Genomic DNA, 22,331 nt, shown 5'->3' on the forward strand with positions numbered 1-22,331 from the left:
GGAGGGCTCAAGCCGCGCTCTCCTCCCCGCCCTTCTCCACCTCCTGCCCTCACCCGCTCCTCCTCCCTCGTCCCCGAGGAGGCGAGCGCTCAGCGGGAGCCGCCCGGACCGGGAGAAGGAGCCGCGGCCGCTCGGTGAGTGCCGCCCGCCGCCCGCGTCCCGCGCTCGGGGGCACCGGGAGGCTCAGCCGCCTCCCCTGCGGTGGGGAGAGACACCGTGGACCACGGGTTCGAGCCCCACCGCCGGCAGCGCCCCGTGCCAGGCAGTCCCTGCCCCGCGGCACCCATGGGAGATGAAAGGTGTGGGGAGAAGGGCGGTGACAGGGTGCGAAGGGGCCGGGGAGGCAGCGGGCCCCGGCCGGGCGGCGGAGCGCGCCCTGGGGCGGCGGCCAGAGGAGCCCCGTCCCGCCGGGCGCCGCTGCCAACTTTCTGGGAGTTCGGCGGCGCGTGTGTCGGGAGGGCTCCTGCTGCGTGCCAGCTTCACCTCCTCCCTCTCCCCACTGCCCCCGGCGCCCCCGCCCTGCCCTCCCTCTGTCCCTGCCTGCCTCCCCCCGGGCGCCGCCGTCGTGGGGCAGGAGAGGGGGGCCGAGGGCCGGCGCCGTGCCGGGGCGGGGGGACGGGGAGGACACGGTCACACTCGGGCGTCCCCGGCACATCGGCCCCTCCGCTGCTCCACGTATAAAACTCACCCCGGGCTGGTGTTCCACCGCACACCGTCACCCCCTCCCTCCCCCTTCGCCCTGCCCTGTGTGACTGATCTCCCCACGGTTCTGCGAAAAAAGTCGTGTTAATTCACCGGCTGCAGCTGGCAGCCTGTTTGCTACAGTCACGCACAGGGGTGGAGGAGAAGCCTGCGGAGTGAGTCATGGCTGTAAGAGGCCCTCCGGTTGTTTATGGCAAAAACAGGGGGTGGCTCATTCAACATGTGGGAAATACGGGGAGGAAGAGTTGCCTCGATCCATCCTACAGGGACAGGGCAGTGGTACCTGTACCGAGCACCCCCTGCCCCAGCTCGCTGTCGAGCTGCCTGAGAAAGGAGGTGGGGAGATTGCCTTTTCCTCTCACAAGGAGGGCTTGTGGTCAAACTGTCATAGCTAGCTGCAGGAGTTTTGCATTTGTCAGCATTTCCACTATAAGTGTACTTTTTATGTAGTTCACAACATGGCTATAAATATACACCCTGGGCTGAAATTTGGTTGATGGTGTCTTCTCCCTCTAAGCAACTTTTGAAATTATTCTGCTTGGATGCTAAGTGGAAATCCATGGAAAATACCGTTTTTTTTATGTTTCTTTCAACTTTAAAGTTTAGCTGCTTACACACATGGACTCATTTATAGCTGTTGGTCCAAAAAACTTCCACCCCCCTTCAGTTTGTTAAATTGGGGAAGAGTTTAAAGGCTTTATCTCAGTAGGCATTGGTCATTAATTAGTGCAGCAGAGACTCTTACAAGGTCCCTGCTACCTCGAGCGAGGGCACCCAGCTACAAGAGGGACACGGGACACTGTGTGTCCTCGCAGCTCTAACCCCCGAGTGCCAGGGCAATTCCAATGCCTCAGCACCACAGACAAGAAGCTGGTGTTAAAATCAAGGCAGAATACGCTAACTTCCCTCTGTGGGATTTAATTTTTTTTTTTTTTTTTTTTTTTTTTTTTTTTTTTTTTACCGTGTCCGTTCAATTGCTGCTTCTGAGACGGGGAACAAGCCCAGTATTTGGGAGCTTTCGTTTTGTGTACCTCTGCATACGAGCTGGGTCTGGATCCCGTGAAACATGCCTGCCACCCAGTGGATGTCGCTGATCTCTATACATTCTATACATTTACCGCCTGTCCCCTGAGCACAGCCCTACCCTGCCGATAAGTTTGCAAAGCAAAGTGCTCAGGATGCCGGGCTCACCTGCCCGCCTCGGAGCTGTGCCTGAGGATGGTGTGACAGGATGTGCCAGCATCCTTCCCGGCCAGCTCGGGACATGGCAACGTGTCCCCCAAGGTGTAGCAGCTCTCTGGCTGGACAGCAGTGACAATGGGGCAAACAACTGTACACAGAGGGAGAGGCAGCTTCGGAGCTGAGACAGCTGGAGAATCGGATTTTGCAGCTTGATTTCCTTTGCCGTTGATTTCCACATAAGCATAAAGGTTTTTGCCCGTGGTCTGTTGGGTTTTCTGGGAGCCTGGCCTGAGTCCCTGGGATCTGCTTTGCAGTTATGCTAAACTTAACCATCTGGAACATAAATGAGTGTCTGTTTGGTCTCTGTGTACAGAAGATGTTTTGCAGGTCTAAGCATGTAGGAAATACAAGCCTTGAGTGTCAGATTTGCTGACTCAGTGTCCGTAGTTTTTTGATTTAATATATCTTAGTTTCCTGTATTAAAAATATGTGGGTAACAGTATCCTTTATCTTACAGATTACTGTAGTGATGAGAAGCATATAAGAACCTAAGAGAAAAGAAATAATTTCCTCTGTGATTTGAAAGTGTTTTATGATGCTCTAGAGAACAAGGGCAAAAAGAGGAGTTTGTGTGTTAATTATAGCAAAGCTTCAGTGGGAAAAAATGTGGCCAGGTCAGCTGCAAATACAGATTTATCTAGTTAGAGATTGATGCATATGAGCACTAGGAGACATTGTTAGTTAATGTAAACCACTTAGTTCTAATAATTTCTAAAATCTGCTTTGCTTATCATGCTTTTAATACTGCATTTTGTAAGTAATTTCCTAGATTTTCTTTCCCTTAGGAAAAGTGCCAAAAAGCAGATAGGCAGCCTAGGGTAGAATATTTGTTCACTATCCTTCATCAGCTGGCTTCATAAGGTAACACCTGGGACTCTGCTGTCAGAGCCCCCTGTTGAGGGTAACCAGTGGTGGCAGGTCATGGCTGTGCTCTGTGTTGCTGTGCTTGCTCGTAATTGTTTGTGCTGTCTGATCACCAGGAGGAGCTGAGAAGAATGTGGAGGTGGCCTAGCAGACACCTACTGAAAATGCACACAGTGCAGCTGGGTTTTGGACATTTGATCAAATGCAGGTGGACTTTTCACGGGGGCAGCAAAAGGGGGACTCCAAAAGGGCTCCACCCCCCATTCAGATCTGTCATCGGGAGATGGAAGAGCATTAAGGCCTTTCACATTTCCAGACACGTATTGCCATTGGGAGACAGCATTTTCCCTGGTTTTGTTCTGAAAACAGCTCAAGTACTTTGGCCAAGTTCTTCTTATCCCAGTCTGCCTCTTTCTGCACCCCTCACTCAGAGGTAACTCCTACAGCACATGGAACAGAATTTAGCCTGAGGCAGACATTCAACTTGGAAAATTTCAACCCAAGCAGTCAAAGTCTGGCCAAGTTACAAGCAGCTGGAAGCAGCATCTTGCATTGGAAGTATTCAGCAGCTGCCTAATAGGCAATGCTACAAGCTTCACCAATCCTGTGTATATGTTTATGTACATGGAAATGTGCTGCTGAATTACAATGTTATTTGACTGGTTACATGGTCTACTAACTGTTCTTTTGGTTTGTTAGTTTTGGTTTGGTTTTTTTTCCTTACTAGAGAAAGGAACCTAAACATCTTTGGTTAATGCTATGAATGATTTTCCTTACTCACATTATTCATTGTTTTCCTGGCTGAAAAATTGAAAACTTTAAAATGGAGCCTCTGAAATAAATGACAAGCCAGGGCTTACTTGCTCTGAATACTTCAAAATGACTTAACGATTGTTAAAGACCAGTTTACAGTAGAACTAAAGCAAATAGCTTCCCAGCATTTTGAATTGTAAAAAACCCACATCTCCCAAATTCCTAAGCTATTCATCAACTGCTCTATTGTAGCAGACTCACCCTATATTGTGTCCTTGAAATATCTATTAAGTCTGCAGTGAAGTGTGAGTTTAAAACAATTGTGCCATGGAGTCACTGTGGAATAAACACCACAAACATTGGCAGAGTTGCTTCATAAATCTTTCTTAGTTTAGAGAGGAACTTAGGCGTGCCTTTCTTCTATGGAAGCGCAGCTGTTTCTTGTGAGGTTCCCTGGGGGCTGGATCTTGGTGTAAGGCTGGTTAACATCAATATATTCACAGCTTCTGTGATGATATCGCCTCATTACCAGCATATTATGTGCAGGTTTGTGCACGTGTGGAACAAGTTACTAGTACACCATACTCCAAATAATTTTTTTTAATGATCAGCATCCATCAGAAGGCATTTTTCATGCGGCCACGTACAAAGGAACCAGGATTGTGGTTGCACCAGTACGATAGGGGGCTGTCCTCAAGCTGGTAATTTATTGAAAGAAGGCTTAAGAATTTGTGCAAAGAATCATCTCAACAGGAGTTTTCATTGCAATGCTGCAACTGAAGTGTGGTCTTTGGCTGTGCAGCAATATAAATATTGCACAGAAATAGGGAAGTACGTGGCATTAGTAAGATCACAGGAATTCCATGTCTGGTTTTGCTGCTCACACGTGAGGGAGGATGTGAAATATTAATAAGAGCACGAGGACCAAAGTGATCCAGGGTTTGGAGACCAGGTGTCACAATTGCAGATTGTACATCTGAGGAACTATATGGTGCCTGTATATATCATACATGTGTGTAAGGAAAATACATGATATTTACTTGACCGTCCAGTGTCTGAGAGATGAAGTTAGGCATGTTGTACTTTGAACTAATAAGTAGCAACGAGGGCTGTAAAGGATTGTAGTGGATTTGCAGTTGCTGAGAGTGTTTAAAGTTGCTGGGTTTTTCTTCTTAAAGATATGCTTTCACTTGCTTTGGTGGAGGATGTTTCCAGTGTGTGTAGAAGGGGGAAGAATTGTACTCCATTCACCTGCATTTTTCCCTAGATTGAGAAAACAAGATTACTTGCAGTGCTTTCTGTGTATTGTAGCACATATTGCTACCTTGACAAGATTACAATAAAATGCCATACTTTAGAACTTGGCTGTTTTTCTCTTGGGTCAGGAGCACCATTTTTTCTTGATGCCTAATTTGACTTCTGGGAGTGTGATTAATTATTGTGTACTTCCCTCTAGAGTATCACATCTGGTGGCAGCTGGTGACAGGATATCAGATCCTCACTTTACACAGTCCCCTCCTATTCCCAGGTTGGTGTATCATCTTTCTTTGGTCAGGATGCTGTCAGTTATATCCCCTATATATATATAGGGATTAAAAAGGTTTTTTTCTGCCTTTAGATAGGCAAGCTCAGTGTTCAGAAGTCAGCTGCTCACTGCTCTTCCCTTAGCCATCCCTCTGTCCTTCGAGCATTCCCCTCCTGCAGCCACATCTGCTGCAGGCAGACAGAGGCAGGCAATGTGCACATGGCCTGGCAGCAGAACACCCCTGGCAGTCACTGAAACAGCAGAGGATACCTTGGTGAAGTCTTTTGTAACCTGAAACATGACTGACTGCCTGAATCAGGCTGAAGCATTACCTGCAATGCTCCTTTTCAGGCAGCTTCACAATAAAACTGAAAGTTTAATTTAGCTTGGGAATTGAACTTGAGCCTAGATATAGCTGCGGGATGGTGCTTTATAATTCCATAGTCCATTCTTTATTGATATAACAAACAGACACATTTTTTCCTTCTGCAGCTGAACTAGAACAAATAGACTCTATAGAGTTGAAATATTTCTTTCTGTAAAAAATGTATTTTATTGCATGTACTGTAGTGTATATGGTATCAAAAATCTGATGTTCAGTCTTTTACAGTGGTTTTGGTTTGGCTTTTTCATTCACACTTTAAGATATCCTATGAAAGTTTTAAGTTAATAAAACATTTTCTATATAGGATGAGTTTACTGGGAGTTTTCTTGTTGAGAACAACTGAAACTTGAAGAGATGAAGTTCTTGTCACTATCTTTAGACTTGAAAGTATGTATATATGAGTGTTTCCACAGACTTGGAAATACTCAAGCACTCCTCTCAAACATGACTTTCAAATACACTTTCCTCATCTGCTCTATTGAGATGTTCATGTTTGGGAAACCAGTGATGGTACAGCCTTCTAGGGTTTGGCCCATCTGCCTGTTGCTATGTTCATTGGAGTTAATAATAATTTACTATTGATTTCTAGGACATGCAGGAGCCAAACACAAGTACAAATCAGATTGGATGATTTCAATTTTAAAGAGCTCTAGTTAAGCTATTTAATAAATTTCTTCTCAGAAAATGGCAGACTCAGAGAACAATGAATTTGGCATTCAATTTTGATGTTTCAGTACTTGGATAAAACTTGTGTTAATATGAGATGATAATGAATGTTGCCACATTGTGTCTGTTTTGAAAGTGCAGTCGTGGGTTGTAGTTTGCCACTTTGTGACATCTTACTGTGTTTGTAATATTTAGTGAGTTTCCTTCCCTTCCTAGTTGTGAGGTGAAACAATGTTTGACGCTCAGATTAAAATAGTCAGAATTGTTAAGTGTCCATCTCACAGGCATATCAAATTTTAATTTAATACTGTTAAGTAGTTGAGCTGGATAGCTGACTGTTTGTATGTGCAACAGCACAAACTTATGTGTGTAGGATAGTTATGCACCCTGAATTAACAAATACTAGAAACAGGAGTAGGACTGTGTTATCTGTCAGGTTTGATTTTCTACCTCACCACAGCCAAGTGTCACTATAATCAGAATAGTCAAGAGTTAGGTGTTTTTATGGAATGCATTACTCTGTACCTGTTGTGCAAACTTCCCATTTGGTGCCTAATCCAGCACACCTGTGGCCAGTGAAGATGTAATTTTTCCCACTCTCCAGAATTTAGCTTCCTTTTATTTGTATGTATGTACAGAATTATTTTTTCATGTTAAAACCTAGTACTAACACCCACTTGTCTACTCTAGGCAGTGGATATCCTGTTTTTTTCCCCTCCATGAATACAATAGTGACATTAAGCAGTTACATTGTCTGGAGTTGCTGGCAATACAGGCATCAACAAAATTTAATGAGGTGTTTCAGCTTGCTTGACCTTGTTCTGTGACTCATTTGCATGTCATAGGTTCAGGTAGAAAGCCCTGGCAGAAGGTTGCTCACACAGTGTCTGCTGCTGCAGCTTCTGTTTGAGCATCTGCTGCTGCCCAGAGAGGCTCTGGTGCTGTGCCATTTCAGCAGCTTGCATGTCAGCCTGCGTTGGATGATTCTGGGTGTGTTTGGGCTCTTTGGAGAGGGGGCATGAGCTGGTGGTGGAGCAGTGGAAAAGCTGTAGGGTTCTGCAACTTGCTGCAGACCTTTTCCAGGCAAGGGGGCATTGAACAGCATTTTGGTTCTCTGTTCTCTCATTGTGTTAAAAGGGAAAGGTCTAGGAGAAATTGAAAGGTCTGTGGTTTTTAAGGTCCACTGTTGATCAAGAGACCTACAGCAAATATGTTTGTTTCAAGGGAAGCTGAGGGTGGACTTCGTCACCAGTTCACTGAAGAGGTGACAAGGTTATGCCATCCTGTGCCATGGGATTTTGGTTTTTTTAAGATCAAGGACAAGGGAGGTGGTATTGTGGGTAGGAGGACAGCAAGACTGGTCAGAAAAAGGGTGTGAGAGTACTTAGTGTTCGCGTACTGCCATAGGAACACTGAGTGATCCAACTTTGTCGTTGTTGAATCCAACATCCAGTTATGTTGTGATAATAATGTGTTGTCTAAGGAACAATGAACCTCTAGAGCATAGCCCATAGCTGTGATGTCTGCTTGTCTTGCATCAGTCATCCCCCCACCCCTGGCAGCTGGTCACTCATTTTCTGCGTGCTTTTACTGCCCCTGACCTGCCAGCTGAAAACAGGAATCCTTCTGTTCTGCCAGAACTATTTTGCTTAACTTGCCTGGTTAAAACATAAGATTTATTTCACTCAAAATGGACTGGGGAGCCTAAGTGGCAAAGCTGAGGCAGTTTCTGAAAGCTGTGCTGAGAAACTGCTGGGGGCAAGGGTTAAGGAAATCAGTGGTGTGTTAGTGGAGATATTGGAAATGAGATGTATCCACAGAATCTAGAAGTGTAAACTTTTCTCCAACCTTGTGCTGGCAGACCTGTTGCCAGCATTTTATGTTTGCCTCTGCTAGAGGGGAATTATACCCACATGTAGTTTTGTGCAGAGAATAGTTCCCCCAGCACCTGCTTACATCCACTGAGGTAGAGCTGAGCTCTTTTCTTGTGTGTTTGGATTTTCATGTGCTCAGTGCAGCTGTCTTTCTTTCACTGGATGCCTTTTCAAGTGAAACCTTCATCTTAAGCCATCCAGAACAAACCTCTAGGGATCTTTCTCAGGTTTTCTTAGTTGACCTAATTTTATGGGTTAACAGATTTGGTCTGAAGGATTTAAAAAATATTACTAAGAATTTTTCAGATTCAGTTTTCAAATGTTAATATTATCATGTAGCAAAACTTGGCAACCATTACAAGTATAATATTTTAATTAATGAAAAAACTTGTTTCTGATCATAAGTATACCACAGCCATGACTGTGAGAGGCAGAAATACACTTTTATATTCTTTGCAAATGACTGTTTGTGAATATTTTTCCAGGATGTGTCTATTATGTTAAATTGTTTTCATGTCCTTAAGATTAAGTATACCAGTATACATCTATCATTATTGTACCCTTTTGGGAGGGGAGGGGGCGAGGGCATCATTGTGTACCTCATTTGAGGTGAACTATTGCAAATACATGACCTAAGGTCTGATGTAGCTGCTTGCTTTGCCTCTGGAGGTACATTTTGGGGCAGTCTAAAGCAGAGGTCAGACAGAACAGATTTTCAGGGCAGCATGTTTTCAGGATGTTGTTGGCATAAAAGGTCTTCCTGTGTTTTCTGCAAGAAAACCATTATGTTAACCTTTGTAGATGTTGTGTTTTGTCCCTCTGAAATAAAAGCTGAATCAGAAGTGGGGGTTTGTAGTCTCTGTTTTATCATTGTGTGTGACTAGCAGCTAAAAGGTCAAGTCTTACATGAGACTGTTACTGTACAAGCCCTTCATTGTGTTTACTAGGTAGGTGGGGTTTTTCTTCTTTTCCCAAATCTATACACATTAGTCAAAGAAAACTACTAAGTTCATGTTTTCCTGAAGGGGGAAAAAAAAAGTATTTTTAGAGAGAATGCCTTTCCTGTGGAGAATTTCTGCAAAATTCTGTGTTCTTCACGTACTTTGAGATGCAGACTAGGTTTCAGATCTCATGTCTTTGCCTCAACACCCATCAAGAATATTACTTTTTTAAAAATTCTTTAAGCCTTTAGGTCTCCTGGATTCACACTTTCCGTTTTTTCAGATTGACATCAAGACATGTAGCAGCATTAAGTGTAATTAGACCCTGTGTAGTTTGTTGGAGTTTCTGGTTTATGATGTGGTGGATAACCGTATGAACTCTCCCATCTTTTTTTGAAGTTGGAACATGTATGTTCAGATGAAAGTTTCTATTCTATATATGTTATCATCAGACTGAGCAGTAGTCTTGCTATAGGTGTTCAATAGGCAGAAGTATTTGTGCAGGTGTCATTTAAGGCAGAAAATGCATAATTGTGGTTCTTTTGCATAGCACTGTGATCATCTTTGCAGGATGACTGCTTTTTAGCAGAGCAACCTGTCCTAACTGGGAAGTATTAGGGAAACCATGGAATTTGGATACTGTGTTAAACTGGGGGATGGATGCGAGGGGGGCCTTATGAGTGCTGTCACTGGTACTTGGCTGTTCGTGTGCTCCCACTTTCTTAGTTGCATTTTCAAATCATGGCTTTCAGTTTGTTACTGAACTGGAGACAAGTAAAAATAAAAATTTGGAAGGGCTTTTTTTGGTTTCTTTTTTCACTGTTCTGGGGAGGAATCTCTTTTTTGGGATTACTTGTTTCATCTGCCAGAAAAATATTACTTACCATCTCCAGATAAGCAGGGAGGAAATTACTATTGTATGTGGATTCTGACTGGAACATGATCAGAGCTTAGGTGGCTTAAAAGCAGATGTCTCCAAGCTTTTGCTCTGGAGAACCACCACAATAAAATTTTCCTGTCTTTATTATAAAATGTATTTGAATGTTCATTGATATGCCTGAAGAATAGTGAATAGAGATGGAATGAAAGAAAATAAGGTAAAACAAATTAGAAAGGGAAAGAAGTAGAAAAAGGCAATCCAAACTGGCTTTCTCCTTCTAACTGGAAGAACATGAGCCAGGGAAATGAGACACAGAAGAAATTGAATAGTCCCACTGGTAAAGTTGTGGTAATTTAAACTCTTATTGAATAACTGGGAGCTAGATCAGTGCTTGCAGAAGAATGTTGGGTTTAATTCATTACCTGTAGTGAGACATTTACATCCCTCTCATCCAGCTTAGTGTGTGGATATTTGTTTTCTGAAGGATTTTTTGCTTTCCTTTTTAAGAGCAATGTGTTACCTTTTGCTAAATGTGAGGAAAATGGACTCAAATCTGAATGCTGCTACCAAATAACATTGAAGACCAGTTACCTGTAATTAGAGCTTAACTTTCTTTCCCCTTGTATCCTGAACATAGTGTGATGTAGTTTTGAGGAGATTAAGAGCATGAAGCATGGACAAGCAGTTTTTTCACCTAATTAATGATCAGATTTTCTAAGTGAATGGTAGCCATCAGTGAAGCACCAGAGCTTCTCCAGTTGGATATGACCAAGAGTTCAAGCTCAAGATCTTCCAATTCCTTTTAGACAGTCTGGACTTACTTTGCTGTGCTTTACAAATGAGGAGGGAAGTACAGAAAGCCCCAGGTGGTTCTGTGGGAAATCAGGTGTGGTTGTTAGCTTGGGACTGGTGACAGTGATGAGACCTGAGGGGAAAGTAATGGGGAAAGTAAGTCAGTAAAACCCCATCAGTGATGTGGAGAAAAAGAGTAAATGAATTAGCAGCCTGCCACTAGCTCTATTTTATCACAGTAGTGATATTTTTTCTTTTTTTCCCCAGAAGATTTCAACTCTTTGCACTTCTGGCATTTAATAAAAGTGAAAATAAATGAATGACAAGAAGATATCTTTTGGGGCTTTGCTTGCAGGGCTAGTAGAAGTGTATTTCTGCTCTGCTCAGAGAGATGGTATGGATGAACAGGTGTCCAAAGTCAGGTTGGGTGGGGCTTTGACCAACCTGATCTAGTGCAAGAAGACCCTACCCATGGTGAATAGGATGGGTAGGGACTTCTTTGAATCCAACTCAAACTACTCTGTGATTCTGTGATATTGATGGCAGGGAGGAGCTTTGTAACAAAACAAAATGTCAGTAGCCCTGTGGAGAAGGACTTGGGGGTTCCTGATGGATGAAAAGCTGGATGTGAGCCAACAAGTGTGCACTTGCAGCCTGGAAGGTTGGTCACATCCTGGGCTGTGGCCAGCAGGGTGAGGAGGCGATTCTCCCCCTCTGGAGATCCCAGCTGGAGTGCTGCATCCAGCTCTGGCATCCTCAGCAAAGAAAGAAGACAGGGACCTGTTGGAGCAGCTCCAGAGGAGGGCCATGAAGATGATCAGATGGCTGGAGCCCCTCTCCTACAAAGTCAGGCTGGGACAGCCTGGGAAAGAGAAGGCTCCAAGGAGACCTTATTGTGACTTACAGAAAGGAGGGATAGGGACTTTGCATGTCAGGTAGTGACAAGAGGCAATGACTTTAAGCTAAAAGTAGGCCAACACAACTATTAAATGATTATGCACCATTTTCCCCATTGCTCTGTTTTGCTTTGTCTATGTGGATTAACAGCTTTTTGCTGCATTAGCTCTGCCCTGCAGGTCCTCAGGTCAGGTCTTCACCCTGCTCCTTCCTGCCTACAAGCATCAGCTGTTCTCTGGGCACTGTACCTGTTGATTTGTGCCCAAAGCAGGGTGCTCTCTCCTCTGTTTGCTCCCTATATGATCTCCAGCTGCCATATTGCCACAAAAATGCAAATCTTCATTTTCTGATGATGCAGATAGCATTTTTCCTGTGTGGTGAGTTTTCCAATGTATTGTATAATTTTGTTTCATAAATCCTGTACCTCCAAATCTGACTATTGCTGGAATGGTGCACAAATAATATATTTGGGTAGCTTTGAAAACATTCACTGGGTAATGTCATATACTTGAGTAGAAAGGGGAAATTTAGTATTAAGCTGTTAAGGAAAATGTGTATGTTTTCAGAAAATTAAGTAGAAGTAATGCACCTAACACTGTTACAATCACCTGGAACCACAACCCTGAGACAGATTGTTTAGGATCTTCTGGGGAAGCAGCAGCCTGCTGCATGCAAGTAAGGATTAGCAATAAAAGAATTAAAGTGTCCTTGTTTAGGGTAGGGGAGTTCATTTTCTCATGAAGCAGAGTAGCAGGAAGTAAGCTGCTAGCTTATGCAAAGCAGCAAGGGATCATATCATAAAACCAACAGGCCTGAGGATGAGAGCAATTAATGAAAAAAACCCAGAAAAGTGATTTTCTTTACTCTTTCTCCTTCCTCAGTGAGATCATTGACTACTGTAATAGAAAAGGTTGTTTTAATTATTGTTATTCTGAATATTAAAATTAAATTAGTTAGATGTTACTCTTCAATTACTCACACAGGAAGATGTCTGTGCTCTCAGTCACAAGTGGTATATTTTTGTCTGTTATGCAAAGCTGGAAAACATTTCTAATAAGTCTTGCTAAAAATGGGGAGCATTAAAAGGAAAAGTTCAAGAAATAAAATTAGTTACAGAGAAGCAGTAGATGAAACGCTCTGAATGGAGGCTACTGTGCTAGAATGTGAACTCCTGTTCCTTGATGGTGGAGGGAGTTGAAGTCACTCAGTTCTAGTGGGGTGTTTTTCAGAGCACAAGTATCTTTAAAGCTGATGGACCTTCAATAAATGCAGGACAAAATGGATTACAAGTTTAAACATATATATATTGAAATGCTAAAGAGACTAAATTAGACTGAAATAATAAGAATGAATTATATATAGTATTTTGAATGTAGCATTGAGAATATTAAGCCTTTATGACAGGTTATTTGGGGAGAATATTGAACTGCTTCAATTAATAACAGAATGACCTCTGTCAGTAGAAAGCAGGAGGAAAATCACATTGGGAAACTGTGCATGCCATAATGTCTTCTTGTTCTCTTAGCCTCTGCTTTCCAGTTTTGGTTTCAGGGCTCCCTAGACCACAGAACCAAGAAAGAAGATTCCTGGGAGGCTTTTGGAAAACACATCATAGTAGCAGCAATTCTCTCTGGAGCTGAACCTCCATGCCTGTTTAGGATATGTCTGACTGCTGTACCTTGTTTTTATGGGCAAGGGACAATAGCAGAGGTGGTGGTTTGGTTTGTTGGACTGATCCACAGGCTCTCAGTCCTACAGGATTTGCTGGTAGGACTGCCTGCCTGACTGAAGATGAGCTTAGAGATGGAAACTGTTGTTTTTGTGACTTGAAATGTAGCTGAGAGATAAAAATGTTGGCCTTCCAGCAGCCAGTTCCCCTTCCCAGCAGCGCTGAGCTCCTCTATACCCCTCTTTTTTGTGTCCTGCAGGCCTTATTTTTTTCCTCCCTCTCTTGTCCATGATTTATGTATTCACCAATTGGTTAATGTAGCATGTATTTGGATAGGTAAGCCTGCTACTAAAAATATTATTTCCTGAACAAGCAAGTAACCAGGTTGTGTTTCTAGCTAACTGTTCTTTAATAGCCAGGTCTCAGCCTGAGTGAGTTGCAATGGAAAATTGATTCATTCACATGAGCTTACTTTTTTCATAATTTATTTTCTATCTCCAGCCTCTCCAAGTTACCACTTTTATCTTTCTCCATTAATTAGAGCAGCTGGAAGAGCAGTAATAAACACACTTTCCTTTCCTTTGTGTTCACCACCTGAGCAGTGCAGAAATACCCTTTTGCATTCTTGTAAGCATCTAAAATATTCATGGAACTCTAGCCCAACATTTTTCTAAAAATGATGTTTCTCTGGATTTCCTTTAATTCCATGAATTTGGTCTGCATCCATACAGGGAATCAGCACAAGTGTGTGAGGTAGCCAGTGTGGCCTGCATAAGGCAGCGGGATTGAAAGGATAAAAAAAATCAGAATAGAAGTAAATATTTTTTCATCTGACTGGAGCAGTAAAAAACTTGCAGCAACCACCCTGACACGTGCATCTGTTGGGTGCTCTTTTTTGTTATTGTCTGAAACACAAGTGTGGATAAATAATTCCCTGGTACTTCTTTAAGACATCAGCAGTAATTTCCTGTAGTGCGGATGTCGTTCTGGGACTGCACAGCTTCTGAAACCTAACTCTCTGGTTTTAAAAGAAGATTAATTAAAAAAAAAAAAAGAAAAAAGGCAGCTGCAGAAGTGCAGCTTTGGGTCCAGAACTGTCCAGCTAAGGGCGGTGCCTAGCTGTTGGTCCTCAAGAGAGGGTTTGATGGGGAACATGATGATCCCTCCCCCTCTGCTCCCACCCTCTGAAGAGGCCAAACAAAACCAGCAATACTGACACTGCTGTGCTGTAACTTTGGCATGTGTCTGTGCACTGGTGTCTGGGTGTACCAAATAGTTTGTCTGTGATTAATAGCATTCCTTGCATAGAAACTTCTGAAAATCTCAGCTTTATTCTTGATTTTTATACTGATATAGACAGACATTTAAAAATCCACTGTGGACACTGTTTTGGTTTTTTTTCTTCTTCCTAATATGTGTTTATTATTCATGAATGTGTTGCAACACCCAGAAATGTAATGAATGACTCACAGAATGAGCAGAGGAAAAAAATACAGTTACAACTTTTTAATGAGGATTTCTTAGCCAAAGTGTCCCAGTTAAGAAACTCCTGTTGGACTATATAAAATTTGCCCAGTCCTCTGTTTTATGTTCTTTCTGGATGTATTTGCAACATAGTGTCACTTAGTATATATTTCTGTTCATTCACATGCCCGATTTTTTTTTCTTTCTTGTATCAGGGATTACAACATTTGGACATCAAAAAGAAAAACTACAGAATAACATGTTTACGAATAGTTCTGGATTTTGTGTTTGTGTGCATAAAAAGGAAAAGAGCAAAGGCCAAGTTTACCACTACTGGTGTAGTAATGGTTTCAGATTAAGCTGATATTCTTCAAAAACTATCCTTGCAAAGATTCTGAAGGAAATACAACCATCCTGTTAATGCAGCATAGCTCTGAAGGAGTATAATAGTGCGGGATCTGAAGCTTGTGGGATGATGTTGGGTGTGCTGTTCTACTTCAAGGATCAAACCTGACTTACTTTCTGGAAAGAATGGTTCTTATCCTTGGAAAATCTAAACTTTTCTTCCATTCACATGTGTTTGAATTTTGTCAGTATTTATAAATTTTACTTCGTGTCTTGTACCACCTTACCTTTGTGTCTTTCTTGCACAACAGTGGAAAATCCATTTTTGCTTAAAATCTTTGAGTGCAAATCTGTAGAGATAGATAGGCAACCTAATACTTGTCTTTCAAAACAGCTGTACCAATAAGTGATCATTTCATTTGTAAAGTTAAGGATCTAGCATAATCTTACTGCAGTCAGGATTGTACAGATGTGAAAGAAATTTTCAGGGCTGATACACATACAGTGTGAGAATTTGAAATAAAGACATGATATTGCTATGCCCTCGTTGGTTCTTTTGGGATATTTAGTAATTCAGCAACAAAAATGAGTTCATTTTGACTTTGTTGCAAATATGTTGTAGTGAGGTATTCTGTATATAAAATAGTGTTGCCTGTACAAGTCAAAGCTGTACTTGGGCCTTTTTAGAATTATACTATTTTCTGCCTTGTTTCAGAAACAGGTTGTGCCTTTTCAAACAGTAAACTCTTCTAGATTAAAAAAAAAAGTAAATCCAGATCGAGTTAGCTCTTTGTTGGTATTAAATGCATTCCTCTGTCTATTTTCTTCTGATTAGTTGCCTTGTTTCTTGTAGGGTGTGTGCTGGAACAGTTTCTGCAGATGGCATTCAAAGATGTAAGGAAAGTTGGCCTTTTTGTGGATCAGTTGAGTGACTCTGAATGAAGAACTGGAAATTAGCAAATTATAAGTGAGTTGGATTTTAGGATGCCAAAGCTTTAACTGTCTGTCTGAGGGTGCTTACCAATAGCATTAGATGACACATGACAATTTTTCATTTTTCTCCTGGGAAAAGCTGGTAACATTGCTTTGTATTTTGAAAATATTTGCAGATCATGGTTTAACTCTTTTTGTTTCATGATTTTTGTGGGGTCTAAAGCTCACTGAGAGAACTAGTATGGGGTATAAATTTGTCCTGTCTCTATTTTCATTTCTTTGCGTGACTTGCCTTTGAGCTGTGGGTTTACAAGCGTGACTTCTGTCACACCTACTGGCAGGGATATTTATAGGATGTTAAATAACTTTCAGTGCACTTTCTGAAACAAACAGGCAAGGAGTGTGCAGAGGGAGGACAGAATAAGAGCTAGCTCAGGTCAGAAAGCCATGGGTTAAGCAGTATTCTCTGTCCCTCCCCTCTGCCTGTAGGGGAGGGACATTACATTACATTCCCAAGTAATGTATTTTTTTTTTTCTTTTTTCTTTTATTTTTTTTGTGACTGTTGTGCAATCATGTGAATCTTAGGGTGAAAAATTTACCTGAGTGCAGGCCCAATGTAGTAGTTATTACTGCCACAGAGGGAGGTCTGATGTCTTTGGCTGGCAGTGCTCATCACAGTCTGATCTAGTTCAAGAGCAGCCAGCATTCCCCATCCTCCCCAGTCAGCTTTCTGCCACAGTAAGGCATTTAAATGGATCACTGGAAGGTTTAACAGGTACCACATGGATCAGAACCAGTGCAAGGAGACGATGGGAAGGGAAAAGTGTGGTTGGGGTTGGTAAAGAAGTGCTAGGGAGAAGTTGGAGCCTGTAGTTTCTGGTTGAGAGTGAATCAGAGATTATCCTGTGTCAGAGCTGTATCTACTACCTGGATTTTTGAAATTCTTTTCCTCCACAGCTTGCTTGTCAGCAGAAAGGAGAACATACCCAGATTTTAAGCATTCTCAGAAATATTGAGAAGAAGTACTTCTCAGCAGAGGCAAACCTATAACAAAAGGAGGAAGGAAGGAAGGAGCTTGAAAGAGTGGGAAAAGTAAATTGTCCTATAGGTTTGCCATTGCTGGGATGTGACCTAGGAATACCTTAGAGGTGATCCAAGAAGAGTTTGTGCAAGGCTGTACAAGGTCAGGGGTTTGTAGCTCTGTGGGATGTTGCTGTACTGCTGGCAAAGCAGCATCTTTGCCAAATCTGCCTTCAGTAGGAAACACTGGAGGCGCAGCTGGAAGGACAAAATGGACAAGGTTCAAGCTGCCTGGTGCTTGATTGTGAATCCATTTAATTTCAGACACCTCTCTAGCCCTTCTACTACAAGGAATAATTTCTGGACTTCTGCTACCATAGACTTGGGAAATACTCCCTTGTATATTTTGAAGATGACATTTACTGTCTGAAGGATTCCAGTTAAACACAGATGGCCAAGATACCTTCCCTCTCAACTTTTGAGAAGTATAGTGGCCTTTTAATATGCACTTTGTTTACTATCACCTTTCCTTTCCAACAATTCAACTGAAGTTCAGAAGATGAGCACAGTGTAAAAGTAGACTGTATTTTCTCAAATTCATTGTGCTCTGCTTTCACAGTATGCTCTGAAATATCATGGAACCCTGCCTTTAAATTGGAAATTAAAACTGATAGCTGCATGGGCTGCTCTCCAGGTGTCATCCACATTTCTTCTCTGAGAGTCTTTTCTATTGAAATCTCTGAAAATGCAGGTTTGTAGATGGCAAGCAGTTGTCTTAAAATATAAAAAGTGTATTGCCTGAATTTGTGATTAAGTTTTTAAATAAGACAATGGTACAAATTTGTCTGTGCCTAAAGTCCTCCTTCCTTTGGACATAGGAGTATATATCTGATGCAATTTCTTCATGTGTAAATATTTAGGTCATTATGCATCTGGCAGCATTAGAAACCCACACCAGTGTCAGCCTGTGTTGTATGTGGCATCTACCCCCACGGAAGGTGCCAGCCCACAAACCAAAGTACCAGGGCAGTAACACTGTGATAGATGCATATCATATTTATTGCATTAAAATGTGATTACACCGCTGCTAGTGAGTGTTTCTTGGTGTTGTGCACACGGAGAAAAGAAGATGCAGGAGTTTGGGTGTTAAGACTTGAGTGGAAGCTGGTTCAGGTGTTGTCCTTCCATACACAGTTGGGCATATTGGGCATATCCATTGCTCAGGTGTTCTTTGGGGCTGTACTTGTGAATGGGATTGCTGGAGTTTTTCCTTCCTTTCCAGAGATGCCTGAGATGAACTATTTTGTAAAGCTTGAGATACTGGGATCCTACAAAAACAAATTCAAAGCAGAAGCTTCTTAAATCCAGTCTTGAGACAGTCTGATGAAACACCAAGTTTGTATGAGGTGATTGTATGAGCCTGATCTGGGAGCAGGGTGGTGGGATCTCCTCTTGCAAGAGTGGAAAGGAGTTAGAGCATCTTGAGCTGCATTAGGAGTGATACCACAGGGTGCCACATGAATGGGAGCTTGCAAAGGCTTCTCATGTGGTGAACTTGTGTATAATGTAGCAGAAAAAAAATCCGAAGAGTTTTGGATCTAAATTTTCTGCTCCCTTTCCTTCATCAAAACAGGATTTTCTCCTCCCCAACCCCCATCCAAAAACAAAAGCTGAACACAGTCACAAGCCTTTCTTTTGGCTCGTGTTTATGAGACTAAATAGTTTGCCTTTCAGGTGGTGTGTCCTTGCATGGTTTCAGTTTCAGGGCGCCCCTTGTGCAGGCAGCTGCTTTGTTCTGCTCCTGTGCCTCCTGGCAGCCCATCTCATCCCGCCCTTGCAGACCTGGAGCTCTCAAAGCCACTTGTGGAGGAGGGAGGCGATTACCAAAGCAGGGTGTGAAAAGAGAAGCAGCTTGCTTGGGTTCTCACTTGAGGCCAGCAGAAGTGAGAGCCACATCCAGGTCTCTGCCAGTCCCAGCCTGCTGGGCTGCACTGCTCCCCTTAGAGCACATGATTTGGCATGTGTTTCTCTGGGAGCTGGGGCCAGCAGCAATGTGAAAATTGTACTGTGCATTATTTATTTATTTATTTATTTATTTATTTGTGCAGCCTTAACTTGTCTGCTAGTGGGCTCCACCCTCTGCCACGCTGTGTGACTGCACAAATATTTGCTCTGGGAAACAGTGGGGGGAGTAGCTCAGTGCAAGGAATATGAGGCTGGGATGGAGTGGAGGGCTAAAGCTGTTTAAATTGGCTTAAGCTGTGCTGTTGGTCAGTGTCTAGCTATGTCTTTTGGGCAAATGGTGATCTAAGTTTCGTGGAAATACTCATCCCAGCAATGGGCAAGGTCACTTCTTCTTCAAGCCAAAATTATAATTAGCAAGAAACCTGATACAGTTCCAGGGATGAACATCCACCTGCATTCTCTCTTGCTAAATATGTTTACATTTTACATATGCTTTTTAAAAAAATACTGCTTCCAGATTTAGCTTAGAAACAGCAAAATGTTTGCATAGCTTGTGCTAATACATCACTACAAAATGATTTTTCAATTTAGTTGACTGCTTGGATAAGAATGTGTTGTTTCTTTCCTTTCTAAAACATAACTATTAGACTTTCTTCAATTATTAAAATGGTGCTCTCCCTGTGCCAATGTTACAGCTCCTTGTAACCGCTGTGCACCTGGGTCAGATTTCTTCCCTCCGTGCCCCATGATTTACAAAGGGTTGTGCAGCACAAGAAACAAATGCTTTTGGATGTAAGATTGGATTAGACTTAAGTTGTTGGAGAGAAGGAATATACATCTGTTGTGAGAGGTGGAAAATATATAGTAACTAAAATAATGACACAGTGTTTTCTCCTTATGGACTTCTTTCAGCTGAGAAATACAAATGAAGTCATATTTTGATAAAGAGCTGTAGTGAAGATATTTTAGTACTGACTTAATTGATACTTTTAATCATTAAGTCATAAAAAGTGTGCTGCTGCTTCTTTTTTCAGATCTTTCACTAAAGCAGGCTGCAAAAATAGGATAATAAACTACATCTAATAAAGTCATACATGGGTAACTGCCCTTTAAAAAATAAACTGAGACCAAATTTTGCTTTTAAGTGCCATACAGGTGTCATAAGGACTCAATTACTTGGAAGTAACCCCAAAATTTTCTTCTTGGTAATTAAGCATAACCAGTAATTGGAGATATTAATGTCCATAAAACGATGGGTTTTATGCAGCACAAAACTTGTGGGACTACTGGTTAATTATTACTGTAAGCGTTAATGACAGCTCTGCTGAAATACATTTGAATTTATCTCCATGTGTTTGCTAGAAGCAGCTTCAGGTTTTTCTTACTCTCATCTTCCCTGCTCATTGCCAGGCTGCTCCTGCTGTTTCCTCGCCTCCCAGCTCCTTGCCATGCCGTTGCACCCTCTTTGCTGGCTGTGTGGCTTGGGTCCCTGTGCCACGCCTTCCCTTATGGCCTGTGCGCTGCTTTGGACTCTGCCTTTCTGGGAGTTTGTGGGAAACCAGTGCACATGCCAGCCACAAACAGAGCATGAGCTTACCCTTCCTACAGAAACAAGGTGGAAGTAGCTCTGTCCTCACGGTCTGTGCCGTGTTTTTAAAATTACACCTCTGTCAGGCCTTTCAGTGTGCCCTATGCAATCATAGAGCCTGTCCCAAGCACCTACACTGCTGAGGGCTAGGCGGCTTCCAGTGTGTTGTTTAACTAGGCACGAGGCTTTGTTTAAAGAACATGAAGGTGTATCAGAAATTTACTGGGAATCCCAGAAACCCTGGCTCTGGCATTGGCTGTCTGTCCGTGCTCCGTTGGATACTGCATTTTAACTGGATTCCCCCAAGCATTTTGGCCTTCCAAAGTTTCACTCTTTTTCAGGAGTTAACCATTTTGGTATGAGCAAGATGATATTGGTTGAAAAGATGAGATGTTCCTCAGAAATGTGTTTGTTTGTTTAATTTAGGATGAGAGAACACAGTGTTAGAGAACGTGCCAGGGGAGGTTTAGGTTGGACGTTAGGAAGAATTTCATCACAGAAAGGGTGGGTAGACATTGGAATGGGCTGCCCAAGGAGGTGACAGAGTCACCGTCCCTGGAGGTGGCACTTGGTGCCATGGTCTAGTTGACGGGCGGGTTTTTGGTCATGGGTCAGACACGATGATCTCAGAGGTCTTTTCCAACCTAATTGATGCTGTCAATTATTACTGGTGGAGGGGTGCGGGGCGGGATGTTCCGTAAGGACCGGAGGCAGCGGCGGGCCCGGGCGGAGCGGGCCGGCGCGGCTCGGGCGCTCCCGGCACACGAGGGAGCGGGGCCGCGCGGAGCCCGGGCGGGTCACGAGGCCGCCGCCGCCCCGTCCCCCCCCGCGCCCCGCCGCCACCTGCGGGCCGGGCCCGGCGGAGCGCCGGCCGCCGCCCCGGGGCGTGTCGTGTGGTTCCGAGCCGAGCCGCCCGGCCCCGCGGTGAGTCACCGTCCGGGGCCCGGGCACAACTTCCCCCTCTCGACAGGAGCCATTTTAGCTGCACGACGCTGCGGGGAGGCCGGGGCGGCGCCGCGGGCCCCGCGGCCGGGCGGTACGTGCTGCCCGGGCAGCGAGAGTCGGGCGGGCGGGCGGGAGGGCCGGGGGAACGCGGCGCCCCGGGCTGCGGGCGGCGGCTGCCGCTGCTGCCTCGACGGGCGGCCGCGCCCGGGGCAGCGCTCCGCAGCCGTCGGGAGAAACTGCGGGGAAGAGGGAACTCCTGGAAAAGCGCAGCAGCAGGGAAAAGCGAAATATAAATTGGGCCGTGAGTAAAGGGGCGTCTCGGGGCAGCGGCGCCGTGAGCTGCCTGAAGCTGTGCCTGTTGCTGCGGGCAAAGGGCACCGCGGCTGTGCTTCTCTGAGCAGCGCGCTGCGCGAGTGTGACAGCTGGCTTGTAATGCTGCTGCGTTTTATACTTTTGTCTCCTTTTCAGCGTGCGGGGGTGCCGGGCTGGCTGCCGGTCGGAGCCCTCCAGCCGCCGCTCAGCGGGCTGTAAAATTCACGTATTTTATTTATTCTGAAGCTGTGTGTGCATGGACTCGGCTAGCATGGAGCAGGGCACGGTCCAGAGCGATTCGTGCAAAGTGTTGACTATCAGCGCTGCGGCTTTGAACACCTCCGCTCCGCTGCTGTTCGCCCGGTGTGGTCCGTGGTGACTTTAAAATGGCAGATTTAAAAGATCATTTCGAGGATAGATCATTCTCTGCGCCCTTAAATTGAAGTTCTCTTTCTGCCGAAACAGAGCCATTAAGGGCAGCCGCCGCGATGTCGTTCACAATAGAAGGAGTTAAGTTGTTATGCGGGCAGGTACTCACCTTTTCCTGAAAATGGTTAAGAAATGGAAG

At 43.8% G+C, this 22,331-nt stretch overlaps 1 protein-coding gene across 8 annotated transcripts in view; it reads left to right on the plus strand.

The window, feature by feature from the left end:
- Positions 1 to 61: 61 nt before the first annotated feature.
- The window catches only part of ELF1 (E74 like ETS transcription factor 1), an 83,000-nt gene continuing 60,730 nt past the window's right edge, over positions 62 to 22,331 (plus strand). For 3 of the 8 annotated variants that reach the window (XM_063149385.1, XM_063149386.1, XM_063149387.1), the window contains exon 1: positions 15,948 to 15,966. The gene's annotated coding sequence lies outside the window, so the exon portion shown is untranslated. Of the gene's footprint in view, positions 135 to 5,017; positions 5,090 to 15,946; positions 15,967 to 21,491; positions 21,543 to 21,731; positions 21,753 to 22,331 lie in introns of those variants that run through there. The other 5 variants (XM_063149380.1, XM_063149381.1, XM_063149383.1 and 2 more) reach the window with 5 other exon arrangements.

The sequence above is a fragment of the Melospiza melodia genome, chromosome 2 (genome assembly GCF_035770615.1).
Source record: "Melospiza melodia melodia isolate bMelMel2 chromosome 2, bMelMel2.pri, whole genome shotgun sequence".
Taxonomy (NCBI): domain Eukaryota; kingdom Metazoa; phylum Chordata; class Aves; order Passeriformes; family Passerellidae; genus Melospiza; species Melospiza melodia.